The 18,331-nt window shown below is 38.0% G+C and overlaps 1 non-coding gene across 1 annotated transcript; it reads right to left on the bottom strand.

Annotated features, from left to right (window-relative positions):
* Positions 1 to 3,637: 3,637 nt before the first annotated feature.
* On the bottom strand, positions 3,638 to 3,744 carry LOC142872817 (U6 spliceosomal RNA). Its single transcript, XR_012920903.1, has one exon. It is a non-coding gene; the product is annotated as a U6 spliceosomal RNA (small nuclear RNA).
* Positions 3,745 to 18,331: the final 14,587 nt, after the last annotated feature.

Below are 18,331 nucleotides of genomic sequence, written 5' to 3'. Positions count from 1 at the left end.
TAACAAAGGAGAAAGTAAGGAAGGGAGGGAGGAGGGAGGGAAAGGGTGAGTACAAACTGCCGCCCAGAAGGCAGATAACCTGCATGGAAAACCACAGCCCCCCCAGTGTGATGTTCAGCCCAGAACCCACTAGCTGGAGGACTAAAAGGGAAAGCAGAAGGGAGGATTCTGCAATGCACCACAAGTATTTATGTTCACCATTCCCCAGATCCTTCTAAAAAAAAAGCCTATGATAATATATCTGACTAAAATTGTTCAGGAGAAAAAAGAATACTCAGGCTTTTTCAGAATTGTTGGCTTTGAGTTCTGATATATCACTGCAGATAACTACGGTGCTATCAGGATCCTCCAGCTACTAAGGGCCCTGCTGAGACAGGCATGATTGCAGTTCTAGGCCAAGTCACCTCCCAAGAGATTCAGTCTTTCTGCAGATTGTCCCTGTTAGCATTTCCTGTCTCCAAGTGTATAATTGGGATAAATATATTTAGTACCTGGCAGGACACTCGCTTTGGTTCCATGATCTGTGGAACAAGAGCCACACTGCTCGTGAGGACCAAGTGAGGTCCCTGGAACAGACCTCGGCACTACCTTTCCCTTCAGCATAGACAGTAAGCCAGAAGTAAAAACCAGTAGTACTACTAGTAAACTAGTAGTAAACCAGTAGTTTACCAGAAGTAACCGCAAACACATCCCGCAGGAATTGAAGATTTAAGCCCCCATTAAAGACTTAGAGTTCTAGAGGATGCTGCAGTGTTGTTGCCCATTAAGATCACATCCAATGAGTTTGTATGGCCCCTGAAGTCAAAGATGACTCTTGGAAAATGGCAGTGACCTACTGTAAACTTAGCCAAATGATTGCCACAGTTGTATGCACAGGCACAATATGGCATTTCTCCTGGAACAGATTAACACAGCCTCTGGCACTTAGTATGTAGCTATTAATCTGGTGAAAACACTTTTCTCAACATACATTAGTAAGGAGAAACAAAAGATGCTTTCATTTATGTGGGAAGGACAGTTATGTTAATTGTCCCCAGACACGGCTAATTCTTCTACCTTCTGTCACAATATAGCCCTAAAGGACCTTGTTCATTTCTATAAACCCAGTGTTCATGTCCTCCTAAAATTCAGGTGTCAAAATCTGATCTCTAGTATGATAATATTAGCAAACTAGTATTAGGGACTAGGGACTTTGGACTCTGCCATCATTAATGATATTAGTGTTCTTATGAAAGAGGCCCCAGAGGGACCTGTCACCCTTTCTACCATGTGAGGATACAGTGAGAAGACTCCAGCTATGACAGGTAGCAGGCCCACACCAGATCCTCAAAGTACTAGCACTTTGAACTTGGACTTCCCAGACTCTAGACCCAAAAGAAATAAATTCTTGTTGTTTATGAGACACCCAGTCTATAACAGCTTTGTTAGAGCAGCCCGAAGGATGAAGACAAGTATTGTTGCTATCTCTAGAACATCCCATTAATCCACCATACTGATAATATAATGTTAATAGGATCTCATGAGTAGAGTAGCAAGTACTCTAAATATTAAAATATGTAGCGTCAGAAAAAGAGAGATAAACTCAACAAGAGTTTGGGGGTTGGGACATAAACTGATTGTTATGGGCCCAGTAGTTTCGAACATGCTGGGACATCCATAGTGTCTAAGGTATAAGACAGAGTCCTTGCCTCTCACACCTGCTGTTCTCAGCAGGAGGCATAGCACCTGCTGGGCCTTTGGGTTTTGCAGTTAGCATGTTCTCCACTTGAGAATATCACTCTGCTTTACTTATCTGGTAACTTAAAAGGCCGACAGTTTTGAGTGTGGTCCAGAAGGTGAGACTCTTCCCAGATCTAGGTATGGTGCCAGCTGCTATGTCACTACAGCCACCTGACCTCAGATCCAATGGAGTTGTGGCATGTGGAATAGACGAGGATATCATTTGAACTTGACAAGCACCATGCAAGAGTTACAGGGCACCATTATAGGGTTTTAGAAATAGACTGTGCTTGTGGTAGCAGAAGACAACTTGGTGTTTGAAAAGCAGCTCCTGGCATGATATGGGCTATGCTAGAGAGAGTTCTTGACCCTGGAATATTCAGTAACTATGTAACTGTAGCTACTGGAGCTTATCCTTAGATAAGAAATTACATATTAAAGTTGCAGATAAGGCACCAGCTCAAGGACAAGTAGCATTGAGGACGCATCTTCTAAGTGTATGTGCTAAATAAAAGCTAGAATATATGGAATGCGAGGTGGAAGGAAAGCACACTTCTCACCATCATTCATAATGACGGACTTCTGACACTTATTCTCCCTTGGCCCACAAACCTAGGTTCTGATGTAATAGAGAGTCCTGTTTCTGGGGCAAAGATAGAGAAACACTTTATTTTTTATTTAGTTAGTTTTTAATTTTATTACCTTTTTAAAAAAATTTCAGAGTATTACGGGGGTACAAATGGTTTTGTTACATATATTGCCTTCACCCCACTGAGTGAGAGCTACAAGCGTGCTCATCCCCCAGACAGCTCGCACCACATCCCTCCCTCCCACCCACCTGAAACCCTATAAATGTTACTTTCCATATGTGCAAATAAATGTTGATCAATTAGTACCTATTTAATGGTGAGCACATGTGGTGTTTGTTTTTCCATTCTTGTGATACTTCACTTAGAAGAATGGGCTCCAGCTCCATCCAAGGTAATACAAGAGGTAGTTTGTCATTTTTTTATGGCTGAGTAGAAAGCCATGGTATATTAATACACATACCACATTTTATTAATCTACTTATGGATTGATGGATACTTGGGTTGTTTCCACATCTTTGCAATTGCAAATTGTGCTGCTATAAATATTTGAGATTTTTTTTATAGAATATCTTTTTTTCCTTTGAGTAGATGTCCAGTAGTGGAATAACTGCATCAAATTGTAATCCTACTTTTAGTTCTTTGAGGTATCTCCAGATTACTTTCCACAGTGGTTGAACTCTTTGCAGTCCCACTAGTAGTGTAGGAGTGTTCTTATCTCTCTGTATTCATGATAACATTTGTTGTTTGGGGACTTTTGATGAAAGCCATTCTCACTGGAGTTAAGTGATATCTCATTGTGATTTTGATTTGCATTTCCCTGATAACTGGAGATGTGGAACATTTTTTCATATGTTTGTTGGCCATTAGTCTGTCTTCTTTTGAAAAGTTTCTGTTCATGTCCTTTGCCCACTTTTTAATGGGATTGTTTGATTTTTTTCTTGCTGATTTTCCTGAGTTCTACATAGATTCTGGTTATCAGCTCTTTATAGGATCTGTAGCATGCAAATATTTTCCCCCATTCTGTAGGTGTGTATTTACTCTAATGATTGTGTCCTTGGCTTTGCAGAAGCTTTTTAATTTTATTGGCTCCTGTTTATTTATTTTTGTTATTGCTGTGATTGCTTTTGGGGGTCTTCTTCTTAAATTCTTTGCATAGGCAGATGTCTATGAGCATTTTTCCAACATTTAGTTTTAGAATTCTTATGGTTTCTGGCCTTAGATTTAAGTCTGTTATACATCGTGAATTGATTTTTGTGTGGATCCTGTTTCAGTCTTCTATGCGTAGCTACCAAATTTTCCCCGTGCCATTTATTGACAGGGTATTCTTCCAATATATGGAATGATTCACAAATTTGTGTGTCATCCTTGTGCAGGGGCCATGCTAATCTTCTCTGTATCGTTCCAATTTTAGTATATGTGCTGCCAAAGCGAGCATGGAGCAACACTTTAATCAGGTTGCGGAGAAGAAACATTCTACAGAACTTGAAGCTATGATGATCATATTGTCACTTTGGGTTCCTCATGCCAGTGGACCAGAAGGCAAGGAGGTATTACTTTACTGGTAAGAGTAATTGCCATTGTGCTGCTTCTTCGTGTGGACAGTGAGGATTTTGTCTCGCAATCCCGGAGATTCGCTGGGGGGACCTTTGATGCTTCCACGCAGGTGGTAAGAGTGAAAGGGTTATGTTAGCAATCCTGACCAGCAAGGGCATGGCACCCAAGGACACAGAATACTTGGGGATAAAATTCTGGGTCATTCCTTTAGGAACACAAATTAGCCTTGCTGAAATGAAGAATTTTAGAATTTGGGGCGGAAACAGAAAATGATGAAAATCAATTATTGTGTCAAGTATAGCTGCAACAGTAAGGATTCTAGCTTACTTCATTAATCCTTTGTATGAAGTCTTTGCACAGATTGTAGTTGGCCATCAACCCGAAGATCCTGTGACAGGGTGGATTTAATACAAGGCAAAAATGGGACTGAAACATGCAAGCAGAGAGTTGTCTTCCTCCCCTAGTACATCATATCCTGTCCTCTAAACCCCACATCTTATTCTAAGCACTGCTGCACTGACTAGTCCCACACAGCTGTTAATCAATTCACGTAGGTACAACCTGCTAGTGCTTTACATTGGACCCTGACCCATGGATGTCTTACTTCCCATCCTGGAGTTTCTCTGACTTTGCTGCATCATATGCCCACAGAAACCTGCTTGTCACTCATCATGTACATCTAGAAATAAATGGATGTTATACCCATGTGGTCACCTTGACCAACTAGGGGGAGAAGTCAATGGATAAATGCTCTTCCTATATTCCCCAGGAACTGAGCTACTTGCCTGACAAGGCTTGTGATGATGAATAACTCACTAAGGAAGAATTATTTGACTTTTTCTCCTTCCCTGTTCATTCCCCTCTCCCTTATACCTGCTACCTGTACTGCCATGAAAATGTGCTTTTAAACAGTCTGAAAATTATCTGATAAAGACAATTTAAATTTCAGGGTTAGAAGCAGGCAAACATAGCTAAAAATTGCTGCCCCATGCCATAATTAACTAACATAATCTAAAACGTCAATCTCACTATTGATTCTTCAAAAAGCTCTTAGTTCTGCTTGATCATCTGGAATTTGGATCAGAACCATCTTCACCCAGAGGCACTTTAGTATTTCCTGCTATACCTAACAATAGCCAGGAAGAAACATGGTTTTCTTATTAAAGAGGATAAGATAATATGAAAGGCATCAGCTCCTGGAATCAGGAGACCTCAGTCCTGACTGTGGCTTTGTGACTATTAACATAAGGTCCTTGGAGAAATCACTGAACCTCTCAGATCATTTTCCTTCTCACTAAAATGAAGTCAATGAGCTGCTCTTTAAGGTAGCTTAAGAAGGAAAAGTTTGTGGAAAAGAATTTCCCTAATGAACCGAGGTCTATCTATCAAAAACTTGGGAGTGGATTCAAAAGGGAAAACAAAACGTTACATAAGTGATATTATTTTTTGCTTGCTTCCAGAGGAAGAAGAGGAAGAGGTCAGTGCATTTCTCAAACATTCCTGTTGTTTATGGTCTTATGAAGAATGCCATAAACAATTGTGTGATTCTGCCCTCTACGCCCGTGGGAACGGAACTCTGAGAGTTGTTCATGATTTTGAGATCTGTTCCCTGTTCCAGTTAGTTTATGAAATTCTCTGCCTTTGGGCCAAGCCACATCTTAACAACCACTGGCAACTGGCAATTCTGCTATTCGCCAAGTCTTTCCAACCGAATCATCCCACTTTTAAATTTTAAAAAAACTTGTAATTGCCCTTTTTCCTTTCGGATTTACTAAAAGAGTTCTAAGAGTTAGGAGATGGAGGTACAGGTGTGAGCATTTCCCAATTATTAGATGTTTGATTTCAGGCCAGACAAACACTTAAGCATCAGTTGACTTTTATTCCCTCTTTTCTCTTCTACTGGTCTCCTTTTCTTCTTCACTTCCTCCTCTTCCATCTCTTCCTTTTCTTCTCCTTATGCATCTGCCTAGAAAATGAAGATCTAATTAAATATTGTATATATAAGCCAGAATCCTCCCTAAATCAACTCTCCATAAATGAAACATTAACTTATCAAAATCAAGTTCTTCAGAACTCTGTAAATTAACCTAAGGCTTGCAATGATCTGAAAAGTGTTTTTATCCAAGGAAAAAATGTTGAATATTGGTCAGAACTGTGGGCTTTGTGCTTTTTCAGTTATCCTCTTCCAATCTCCCTCTCTCCAGCAGCAGATTGGAAACCAGCAGCCTAGCAGCCATTGGAGGAGGAACTCCAGTTTTGGAGACTGAATTTAGTTTTGTTATTTTATTGAATAAAGCACTGTCTACGTGCATTTACCTTCTAGGGCACAGAAAAAAGCTAAAGTTTCTCAGTAGTTGTGACCACAGATCTAACACCCAAGCATGAGGTATGCAGAGTAGGGGACTAGTCCTATGTAGAAAATTAACTATTAAGGAGGTCCTTCTTCTATAATGAGTTTGAAATATGTTCTCAAACTATTTAGAGGTGCTTACAAGCACATTTTGAAGATGAAAGTCAGAAAAGGCTTTGTCAAGGCTGGCATCTTGGTTGTACGGATGTATTGCAGAAGGGGTAGAAGAGAGAAATGGGGACTGATAGGTAGTTTAATTGGATTTATGACCCCCTGAGGGATTTGTGCTTTTAAATTTTATATTTTTTAGGTTTCTTGATCTTTTGTTGCTATAGGCTGATTTCAATAACTATATCACATTGTCACCTCTTTATGCCCCTTTCAGCAATTTCTCATTCAATATGGGTATTTGCCACACTTCTAGTGATGTAAATTTAATTAGTATTCTATTTATTCCATTTACTAAGCCACAAATGAAGATTTTCCTGAAATGAACCTCATGATCTAATGCAATAGAGCTGCCAGCACAAATCGTTTAGCATTTACCTTTGAAGACTGGGACTGGCACAATAATTTAATTCAGTCTCCCTTCAGAAATGCTGACCCATGCAATAAGTAATGGGCTCTGCAGGAAACTCTGTTGTTGATTTCTGTCATTCTTGAGGCCACTAAATCTTCCACTCAACATTAATTCCTCTTAACACTCCTCTTTCACTCACCAATGTTTCACTCTCTCTGTTTCTGCATCTGTGCTTGTATGCTCAGTTCCATATTTCCATATCCCCTTCATATGTACGTACGGGTAAGTGTAGCCAGGAGCTGTAGGGTGACCTTTCACCTCGTTCTATTCTTGCCTTTCATCCCCATGCATGGTTACAGATGGTTGGGTAGCTTCTGCTCTAAACTAAACAGCAGCTTAGTCCAAATCATTTTGTTTATATGTATGTCATCTGCCTCAATTCACAGGAACAAACTCAAGTGGAAAACTTCATTGCAAAAGGCAGACTTTCTCTTTTCCATAGTTCTCTCATCCCAATGTATCTTGCACTTCCTCATGCATTATTAATGAAGACCCCAATAATCCAAAATGTTTCCCAACATTATTTATATTGTAAGCTCTCTCCTCACTCTGATATATTTGCTTATGACACTTGTTTTGGTTGGCTTTACCATTGTTATTATTTCTACTATCGCTAATTACTTATATTATGTATTTTTATTGGTAACATTATTCTAATTGGGTAAAGATATCTTTTGTGAATTTGCTCTGAATTCCTATCTCCATTGCCTTATTTGAAAATCCTTTGCCAAAGAGTATTGCAAAAGTCATTAACTGGTCTCTCAATTGCTTATCTACTCTAATCTGCATTCTCAACTATGGCATAATAGGCTACTGCTTAAAATCTTTCCTCTTATTTTCTTTTCATTCTATGTAAAGAATGGATAATTGTCTAATTTTCTTCCATTGTGGTTGAAGAACATACTTGCATCATTTCTATGCTTTTAAATTTACTGAGTTTTTTACAGCATGGTATATGGTTTATCCTGGAGAATACTCCATGTGAACTTGAGACATATATTCTGCTGCTGTTGAGTGGCATATTCTATAGATGTCTATCAAGATTACTTGGTCTATAGTTTTCTTCTAGTCTTCTATTCTTTTGATGATCTTCTCTGTTGTTCTTCTATCCATTATTAAATGTTGGGTATTTAAGTGTCTAGTTATTATTGTTGAATTGTGTATTTATCCCTTTATTTCTGCCAGTTATTGTTTTACGCATTTTGGTGTTATGTTATTAGGTACATATATGTTTATAATTGTTATATCTTCTTGACTGATTAGCCCTTTTATCATTACAAAAGGTCTCTTTTTATCTCTAGTGATAGTTTTTGTTTTAAATTCTATTATATCTAATATGAGTATAGCTACTCCAGGTTTCCTGTTGCTGTGTGCATAGTATATATTTTTCCATCCTTTTATTCTTAATTAATCTAAAGTGTTTCTCTTATAGATAACTTGTTGTATCATGCTTTTATGCAGCCTGACAATCTCTGCCTTTTCATTTGATTGTTTAAACCATCCACATTAAATGTTATTATTGGTATAGTTAAATTTATATCTGCCATTTAAATGTTTGTTTTCTATCACTTTCTTTTTTGTTGGTTCTTTTTTCCTCTTTTACTGTTTTCACTTGTATTAAGTAAGAATTTCATGGTAACCTTTTAATTTTATTAATTTTACTATTTATTTATAGTTGATGTGGGGTTTATCATGTACATCTTAATTTATCTAAATGCTTCAGATTATACTAGCTTAATTCCAGTAATATATGGAAATATTGCTCCTTTATAGCTCCATATTACTTTGTGGTATTATTGTTATATATGACATTTAATGTTAGAAAACCAACCATATGCTGTTATAGTTATTATTTTACCACCTGTCACCATTTCCTTAACATATCATAGCTCTGCTCCTACCCACCTCCCTTGTGCTGTTTGGGCAAATATATTGCACATGTATTACATTTCTATGTGTTTATAGTCTCAGTAATAGATAATATATATATTATTTTATACACTTGATTTTTAAATCAGCTAAGAAAAAAATGGGAAAATATACATTTATAGTGTCCTTTATAGTTTAAATAATTACCTTCTTAATTAGTGCTCTTTATTTACTCATGTGGTTTCAGATTACTATCTGAAGTTACTTGCTTATTTAGCCTAAAGAACTTTCTTTAGTATTTCTTATAAGGTAGAGGTACTAGTTACGAATTCTTTCATTTTTTGTTTATCTGGGAAAGTCTTTATTCAGCCTTTATTTTTGAAAGATAGTTTCGCTGGATATAGGATTTTAGCCTAGTGGTCTCTATTTGTTCATTTTTTTTTTTCTTTGAGCACTTTGAATATGTTATTCCACTGCCTTCTGATCATTATTTCTGCTGAGAAGTCCACTGAAAATCTTACTGGGGTTACTTATAGGAGGGCATATTATCTTTATCTTGCTTTTAAGATTTTTCTCTGCTTTTAATTTTCAGAATTTTTACTATGTCAGTTTGTGGAATTCTTTGTGTTTATACTACTTGGAGTTTGTTGAGCTTGCTGGATGTGTAAGTTATTTATTTTTTATTAAATTTTGAAAGTTTTTAGTCATTATTTCTTTAATTATTTTTTCACATCCTTTCTTTCTCTCTCTCTGTCTCTCTGTCTCTCTCTCTTTCTCTCTCTCCTGTTGTTCTGGTACTTCTATTATTCTTATCTTGGTGCACTTAATGGTATCACACATTATCTATCTAAAGCTCTGCTCATTTTTCTTTATTCTTATTTTCCTTTTGTTATTCAGCTTGTATAATTGCTATTGAGCTATGTTTAATTTTAGTAATTATTTCTTCTTCCTATTCAATATATTATTGAGCCTCTCAAGTGATTATTTTAAAATTATAGTTATTACAATTTTCAATCCCAGAATATCTATTTGGTTATTTTTTATGATTTCTATTTCTTCATTTATGATATTCTTGGTTTGATGTGCCATTATCATAATATCTTTTTTTTTTTTTTTACTTCTTTATTAATGCTTTGTTTTCATGCTGTGGACTTATTTGTATACTGGCTACATTTTTAGTTAAATCCAACTTCTGGGTGCCCTTATAGGAAGCTTGGTTGCCTGTTCTCCCCCATGTGTGGGTTATCCTCTCCTCTTCCTTTGCATGTCTAACTGTTTGCTAGAAGGTGGACCTTTGAGATGATTTATTGTAGCAATTCTGGGGAATGATCCTCACTTTCTTCTGAGACTTTTCATTGTTTTATGCTTATTTCTTTGTTTAGTGACTGTCTGGATTATTTTGGTGAAGGCTATTCACTACCCACCCACCCCATACCCAGTGATAAGCCTCCAGTGCTCCTCCTCAGGGGCGCACATTCTTGGTCATGACAACAGTCATTCTGGGAAGACAGTGGTCTTGGAAGTGCTTTATTCTACTCCTTCCCAAACCACATCCAACTATTAAACTCCACTAATAGCCAGCTATTGCTCTACTATTTTTGGTAATACCCTGGGACATATGTTTCTTTATAAACTAAACCAATCAAATTAAGGCTACTTGGAAAATATGGTTGCTGAGGTCAGTTTTTAATACTTATTTTACCCCAGCAGAGTTTCTCCTAGTTCCCCTATTCTCTGCTTCTCTTTTGCAAGGTAGTCTGTAGTTTAGGCTGTATCTCCATTAGAACTATGACTTACCAACTGTCTTCACACAACCTCACCAAAAGCTGGGGAAGAACTATCAGGACCCCAGTATTGTTAGCATGCCATGCCCAACATACAGCCTTCATGCCACTGAGTGGGAGATAGGCAGAAGAAGCTGTCCTCACTTCTCTAATGCACTCACCTGGGACTTGGCCGCAGCAATGGCATCTAGGGTTAGGATGAGGAATGCCGAAGCTCTGCTGGGTAGGAAGAAAGCCCTCCAGCTGGGAGAGAGGGAACCCTGTGTTCTTTGCTTTGGTCACTGGACATAGAGTCTCTACCTAACTCAGCTGTGGGCAGCAGGATGGGGGTGGTAGCAGTCTCGGTTCCAATACCACAACTTCTTTTTTTCTTTTTTGACATTTCAGAATATTACAGTGGTATAAATGATTCAATCACATAAATTGCCTTTGCATAGCTCATGTCAAAACTACAAGTGCACCCATCTCCCAGACAGCACGCAATGCACCTATTAGTTATGAATTTGCCCATCCTCTCCTCCTCCCCACCTGCCCAATCCTTGATCAATGCTACTTCCGTATGTGCACATAAATGTCAATCAATTAGCAACAATTTAATGGTACATGTAGTGTTTGATTTTCCTTTTTTTGTGATACTTCCTTAGAAGACTGGTCTCTAGTTTCATCCAGATTAATATAAGAGGCATTAGTTGACCACTTTTTTTGTGGCTGAGTAGTACCCCATGGTATACATTTACCACATTTTATTAATCCACTCATGTATTGATGAGTGCTTGGTTTGTTTCCACATCTTTTTTTTTTAATATTTTCAAAATATTTTTAATGATGAGAGCATTCATTATATGATAAGTGAAAGAAAAACAGAATATAAAATTATATATAATGTATCATACTTTTTTTTAAATGCACAGAAAAAAACCTAGAAGAAAATGAACAAATATCTTAATGGGACTTTGGGAGATGAAATTGTAGGTAATTTAAAAAATTTCTTTATAAAATTAATATTTTACAAAATTACCACAGAGTATATATACTTATGTGATCAGAAAGAACAAAAATGGTATGGTTTTGTAGTGAAAGCTGATCTCTAACACGTAAAAAAAATTTAACTCTTTTATTTAGTTAGTTTTTGTTAAATTTCAGAATATTATGGGGGTACAAACATTTTGGTTACATATAATGCCTTTACCTAGCCCTTCCCCCATACAGTGTGCTCCGCACCCGTTGGTTGTGAGTTTACCCATCCCCACCACCCCCCCACCCCCCCAGTACCTGATGAATATTATTTCCGTGTGGTGGGAGCACCTTGGTGTTGAGCAGTTAGTACCAATTTGCTGGTGAGTACATGTGATGCTTGTTTTTCCATTCTTGTGATTCTTCACTTGGAAGTATGGGCTCCAGCTCCATCCAGGATAACATAAGAGGTGCCAATGCCACAACTTCTTGAGTTCCTCACCAGTTGTTCATAGATTTGTATGAATAGATCTTTATTTGCTGTTTCGCTTTCAGGCTATTTCCAGAGTCTTTATTTATTTTTAATTATTTACCACCAGGTTCATGTGGGGGCATATCAGCATATTCCTCACGCTCTCATGCCTGCAGTGGATCTCCTGACTTCCCGAACTGAGCTATGGGCTTTTTGATATTCTTCCTCTTACAGCACTTCCTGGGGAGAAAAGGAGGGCAGAGCCAGGGCTTTTTCTCAGAAGTCTCACCAGTTCTTCTATTTTATCTTCTCTTTAGCTTTTCTTTCAATCCCTTGGCCTAAAATTTTTTTACCTTCTCTGGGGTATAGGCATGTCATCTGCAGGTATTCTTTGATTCAGTTGTTGGATCTGGAACTTTGCTTTTCTCAATGTAAAAGCCAAGCATTTGAGGTCTATGCTTTCTTATTCTTTGTGAAGATACTTCTTAAACCTAGCAGTCTGGATTGGGAAAAAATAAACATAAAGGGAGTGTAACTTGGGAGAGAGTATGCCTATTAATTACTTAATCAGGTCATGTGTACATGCTATTAATATTATTTCCTTTGCCAAGATTACTCTCTGCCAACATATTGGCAAACTCCTAGTCATCCCCCAAAACCCAGACTAGGTCTCAGTCCTGTGAAACTCTAATTGCTTACCACAGAAGGTTTGATTACCCCATCGTGCCTCCCTGATGGATGTGTGCTTACACACATTATCATATTTATTCTTTGACCATGGTGGTGTTGTTTTTACTTGTCTATTGCCCATTTTAGACTGTGAGTATTCTGGATGCTGGTTTTGAGGTTCTATTACTGTATAATAGATATTTTGTATGTAAATCAAAGAATGAAGACATGAAGGAAAAATATGATACTGACAGAATATAATTCAAGAAGGAGATTTTGGAGACAGGTGTGAGTTTTCTGGGGCAAAGTTCAGATTAAGATCCTTCCAAAGAGAGGAAAAAATTTCAGACCCTTCAATTTGTAGGAGAGAAATAGGAATTCATAGAAACTTAGTGCTAATTCTGGAAACAGAAATCTATGTAGGTCAATACAGAGCTATGGATTTGAGAGTGTTTGGAAGTTAGAAGACAGGATTCTAGTTCTAATTTTGCCAATAAGCTTTGTACACAGATTTCTGGATCTCTTCTGTTCAGCAGAAGAATAGGAAGGTTCCATTATGTGATGAAAATTGTCTTCAACTTAAAATATTATATGACATTGAAAGATCCAAGAACTATAACGTTTACATGGAGACAGAATTTTTTTTTTATCATATCATCATGGATTCTAATTTATAAAGATGTGGAACATTTTGTGTCTTTTCCCACCAGCTTCCCAAGGACCTCAAAAGCAAGCAATTCACATTGCTGGGTCAGTTCTGTGGATTCTCTCCTGGAGCTGACATTTGTTTCTTTGCAATTAACTGTATTTGTAGCCTGTGAAGAATGTTTTCTTGGAACATGCGAGGAGTCTGAGAAGATGAGAGGGGACATGGATGGCAGCCAGAGGCCCAGTTTAGTGATTGGGATGATTTTGATTATAGCTGATGACACACCTATCTTTCTAAGTTATTGTCCAGTGATGTCACTTTGTAGCTTGAAATTGTCCACAGTGAACACATTTGTGAATATTTACATCAGAGAAATCTGCAAAGCTACATATCCAGGCTTTGTTCCCCCAGATTTCCCCACAGAGCTAGTTTATTATCACACCCCTGAATTATTTTATACCACTATTTGGAACAAAGATAATTGTGTTATCTGTGGTAGAGACATGGAAACGTGCTTCAGTTACAATCAAATGATACTTTGCAGCTTGGGATGTTACCAAGTGTGCTTGTCTGGGATTCAAGAGCTGAGTTCTTATCTTGGTTCTGCTGTCTCTGTCACCTGACATGAACTGCTTTATCTCTCTCAGACTCTGTACATAACTCTTAAAACAAAGGCATTGCTTTAAATAATACCATAGAAACTTCCAGTGCTACTGATTATGACTTCAGCTTTAGAAGAAATATATACTGAAAATTACTTGCCTGACAACACCCACAAAATTATTTAATAGAAAAAAGCCTGAATAATGTCTCCTAAGAGAAAGCTATAGGGCTATATTGATACAAGCACACTCCTTTTAAGCAGGCCCAGTTATCTAAAGAGGCAAGAAGAGTTTTTTCATGGCTTTTCATCTCTTGAATATTTATTTAAAATTCAATATTTCATCAGCCTTTTATCTAAGTTTATCTTAATGCCTTTTAAATCATTTTGATATTCACACCCCTCTCCTCCTTCCCTTCATGTGCCTCCTCTGAGACAGCCTGAATCAATTCCGATCTGTACTGCAATTAAAAGAATGAATCAGCACTTATTCTCAAATGCTCATTATTGCAATTTGTATTATCACCACTAATTTCTTTTTCTTATTTTCCTGTTTTTGCATTTTTGTAAAGGCTTTACAGACAATTATAAGAAAGTTATTCATTTATTTTTGTTTAACTACTGATGCTGAGCGATTTTGCCTGTGTTTGAATGGGCAAGAAACTGGCCCTGGGCAGTAACTGCAAGTGGGTGAAGCTTGTCTTCTTTGTGCTCCCTCTTCTTCTACTTCTGGCAATAACTGCAATGAAAATAATCGAAAGCAAAAGTAGCCAACCAGTGATTTAGTCCTTACCATGTGCAAAGCTCATTACAGGTTGAGCTTTCCAGAAGCAGAAAATGACATAGAGTTTGAAGTAGGGCATGTTCATTGGGATCAACACCTGTGGAAGGAAGAGTTGAATTGTAATGCAGGCTTACAAATCCTCAGACAAACTGGTGGATGCTCTAGCATAAATACTGCTTGATGGAATTGTTCTCCCACTGAGCCACAGGGCTGGGCCTTGACACCCCTACCTTGCTCAGTTTCTGCATGTGGCTACTCCAGGAATATCATGCCCTTGGGGGAGGCTGTACACTACAGCTGCAGCAGACCCTGGAATGACTGACAGCAAGATGCTGTCTGCTGACGGCACCCACACCTGAGCAGAAGCTCGTCCCTGAATGAGGATCACAGCCGTGCATCTCCATGTTGACCACATCCTGTAGGCGTCTTGTATTGACAGTTTTTGTCATCAGATGACAGAAAAATGTAAAGGTATAATCCTTTTCTCTGAGTAATTGATGATCCAATCATTCTTCAGAAGAGTGATACATTTAAAAGTTTACAATTCTCCAAAATGTTGTCATTTTATATCTATGAGTCTTTAGAATGCTTGTTATCCCTTTCTGGAACTTCTGAAATGCCCACTCCTTACCTCCTTCAAAACAAAACGTGGAAGTCAGGGTTTCCAAGTTACCTACTAGATGTGGACATAGTTTCTTTCTCCCTCTACTGTGGACTTTGGAACTTGGGCTTTCCCCCAATTTAGCTCTTCCGGGACAATTATTTGTGTATTGATGTTGTCACAAGGCTTTGAGCCTCTCCAGAGCTGAGGAAATACCTAAAATATAGTAGGCATTTCACAGGTATCTACAGAATTGATTGGGTAGTAATTGACAGAAACACATACACAGCACATATCTGAAGTAGAAAAAGAAAGAAAAAAACCCAAATCCTTTGCTTAGCAACTCTCAGTAATATTCCTTCACATTTTCCAATTTTCTGAAGATGTATGGTGTTGATAGCTCCTCCTCAGTCCCGGCCCTCTTGGATTCCTCTAAAGCACAACAGTTGGTGGCTTCGGGGGTGCCAGGTGGTGCTGAGACAACCATCACACCCTGAGGAAAGTCACACCAGGAGATCCAGGGCGCCAACTGTGTTCCAAATTGTCCTTGCCTGTGAGCTACTGGCATGCAGCAAGCCATGTGAAGTGAAACACATGGGTTCTTCCCCAGTAAGGCTTTTTACTGTTGCCAATAAAATAAATTGGGGTGATGGTGGGGGTGTTGTACAGGGACACATTGGCACAGGAATGAAAAAAAGTGATTCTGAGAACCGACAACAGTCTATGGAAAACACTCATAGCATCTTGCGTTTTGTAGACTATTTTGAACTGTTCAAACTGCCCTGGCATCTAGCTTTCCTTGGGCTGCTATAGCACAGTGAGCATTATCTAAAAGCACGTTATGTGGCATGCACTTGCCAGAGGAGGAGCTGGAAGCACGGAGTACCTTGTGACTAAGACAAGTCATTGTCCCTTAGGTTACTCTGCCTGCCCTGGGTGCAGGACAAAGCCTCCCATCCCCTCAGTGTGAAGAAGGCTCTTCCATGCAGCAAAGCAGCATTCTGCCTGTGCCTTGTAAGGCAAGACCGATTCTGTCAAAACAGGTCCTTTTTTGTGTACTTAGCAACTTTGTTTCTATAGTCCCTGGTTCTTTCATGTCTCTTTTTCCTTCTTTTCTTTATGGCATTGTGATAAGCTTATAAAAATATTGTAAGATCTTCTGTCTTGAAACAAAATCTCTCTTGACTCACTCCTCATCTATGTTTTTCCATCACCCTTATTCTAAAGCTCCTCAAAGTTATCTTCTGCCACTCTACTTCCTCATTTCTCATTTTTTCCAAGTCACTCCAATGAGGCTTTTGTCTCTGCCTCGGCCATGGAATTGCTCCTGTCCTTGTCAAGGTCACACGGCTCATTTTCCCAAGTTCAATGGCCAGTCCTCAGTTTGTATCTTATTTAAACTTTCAGCAACATTTAATCCCTTTGACTACTTTCTTCTTCTGTAAATAAATGCTTTCTCTGGCTTCTAAAATTCTACTTTTCCAATTTTTTTCTTATCCAATTGGCCACTCTTTTTAAAGTTCTTTTTTTAAATTATTATTATTTCAAAGTATTAAGGGGGTACAAATACTTTTGTTGTATGGATACCTGGTATCATACCTAAGAGTCAGAGCTTTTAGTGTGCTCGTGACCTCATAACAGTGTGCTTTGTACCTGAGAGGTAAGTTTTTGCCCTCATCCCACTCCCACCCTACCCTGCTTTGTTTCCAGTGACCTTTACATCTCATCGTACCCATGTGTGCTCATCATTTGGCTCCCAATTATTAGTAAGTACATGTAGCGTTTGCTTTCATGTGGTGTTTCCATTCACTCCATGGTGTGTGTGTATGTGTGTGTGTGTGTTTGTATGTGTGCGTGTGCGCCCGAGTGTGTCACACCATATTTTCTTTATCTACGCATGAATTGATGGGCACTTAGGTTGATCGCACATCTTTGCAATTATGAATTGCGCTGCAAAAACATTGTAGTGCAAGTATATTTTTGATAAAATGACTTCTTTTCCTTTGGGTAGATGCCCAGTAGTGGGATTGCTGGATAGAATGGCAGGTCTACATTTATTTATTTGAGGAATCTCCATACTGTTTTCCATAGAGGTTGTACTAATTTGCAGTACCACCAATAGTGTATAAAGTGCTCCTTTCTCTCTTCACCCATGCCAGCATCTACTGTTTTTTGACTTTTTAATGAAAGCTATTCTAACAGGGGTAAGGTGATATTGCATTGTGAATTGAATTTGCATTTCCCCCTGATGATTAGCGATTTCGAACATTTTTTCATGTTTATTGGCCATTTATCTTATTTTGAGAAGCTTGTGTTCATATCTTTTGTCCATTTTTAATGGGGTTGTTTGTTTTTTTCTTGCTGATTTGTTTGCATTGTTTGTCATTTCTGGATATTAGCTCTTTATTGGATATATAGTTTGCAAATATTTTCTCCTATTCTGCAGGTTGCCTACATACTCTAGTGTTTATTTTCTTTACTGTACTGGAACTTCTTCATTTAATTAAGTCCCATTTACTTATTTTTATTATTGCTGTATTTGCCTTTGGAGTCTTAGTCATAAATTCTTTGCCTAGGCTGATATCTATAAGAGTTTTTCCTATTTTTTCTTCTAGGATTTCTATGGTTTTATGCCTTACATTTTTGTCTTTTGTCTATCTTAAATTAATTTTTGTATATGTCGAGAGATAGGGGTCCTGTTTCATTCTTCTGCATGTGGCTATCCAGTTTTCCCAGCACCATTTATTGAATTAGGCTTTGTTTCCCCAGTGTATGTTGTCTGCTTTGTCAGAGATCAGTTTATGGTAGGTAGGTGGTATTATTTCTGGGTTCTCTATTCTGTTCCATCGGTCTATGTCTCTACTTTTATGCCAGTATCATAGCCTTGTAATATAACTCCAAGTCCTGTAACGTGATGCCTTCAGATCTGATCTTTTTCTTTAAGATTGCTGTGGCTATTCAGGTTCTTTTTGGATTCCAAATGAAGCTTAGAATTATTTTTTTTCTAGATCTATGAAATATGACATTGGCATTTTGATGGAGATTGCACTGAATCTGTAAATTACTTTGGGCAGGATGGACCTTTTGACAATGTTGATTCTGCCAATCCATTAGCATGGAATGTGTGTCCATTTGAGTGTGTCATCTAATACTTC

The sequence above is a fragment of the Microcebus murinus genome, chromosome 8 (assembly GCF_040939455.1).
Source record: "Microcebus murinus isolate Inina chromosome 8, M.murinus_Inina_mat1.0, whole genome shotgun sequence".
Lineage (NCBI taxonomy): Eukaryota > Metazoa > Chordata > Mammalia > Primates > Cheirogaleidae > Microcebus > Microcebus murinus.
Note: the sequence above shows the minus strand (reverse complement) of the source record. Positions and strands in the feature narration are given on the sequence as shown.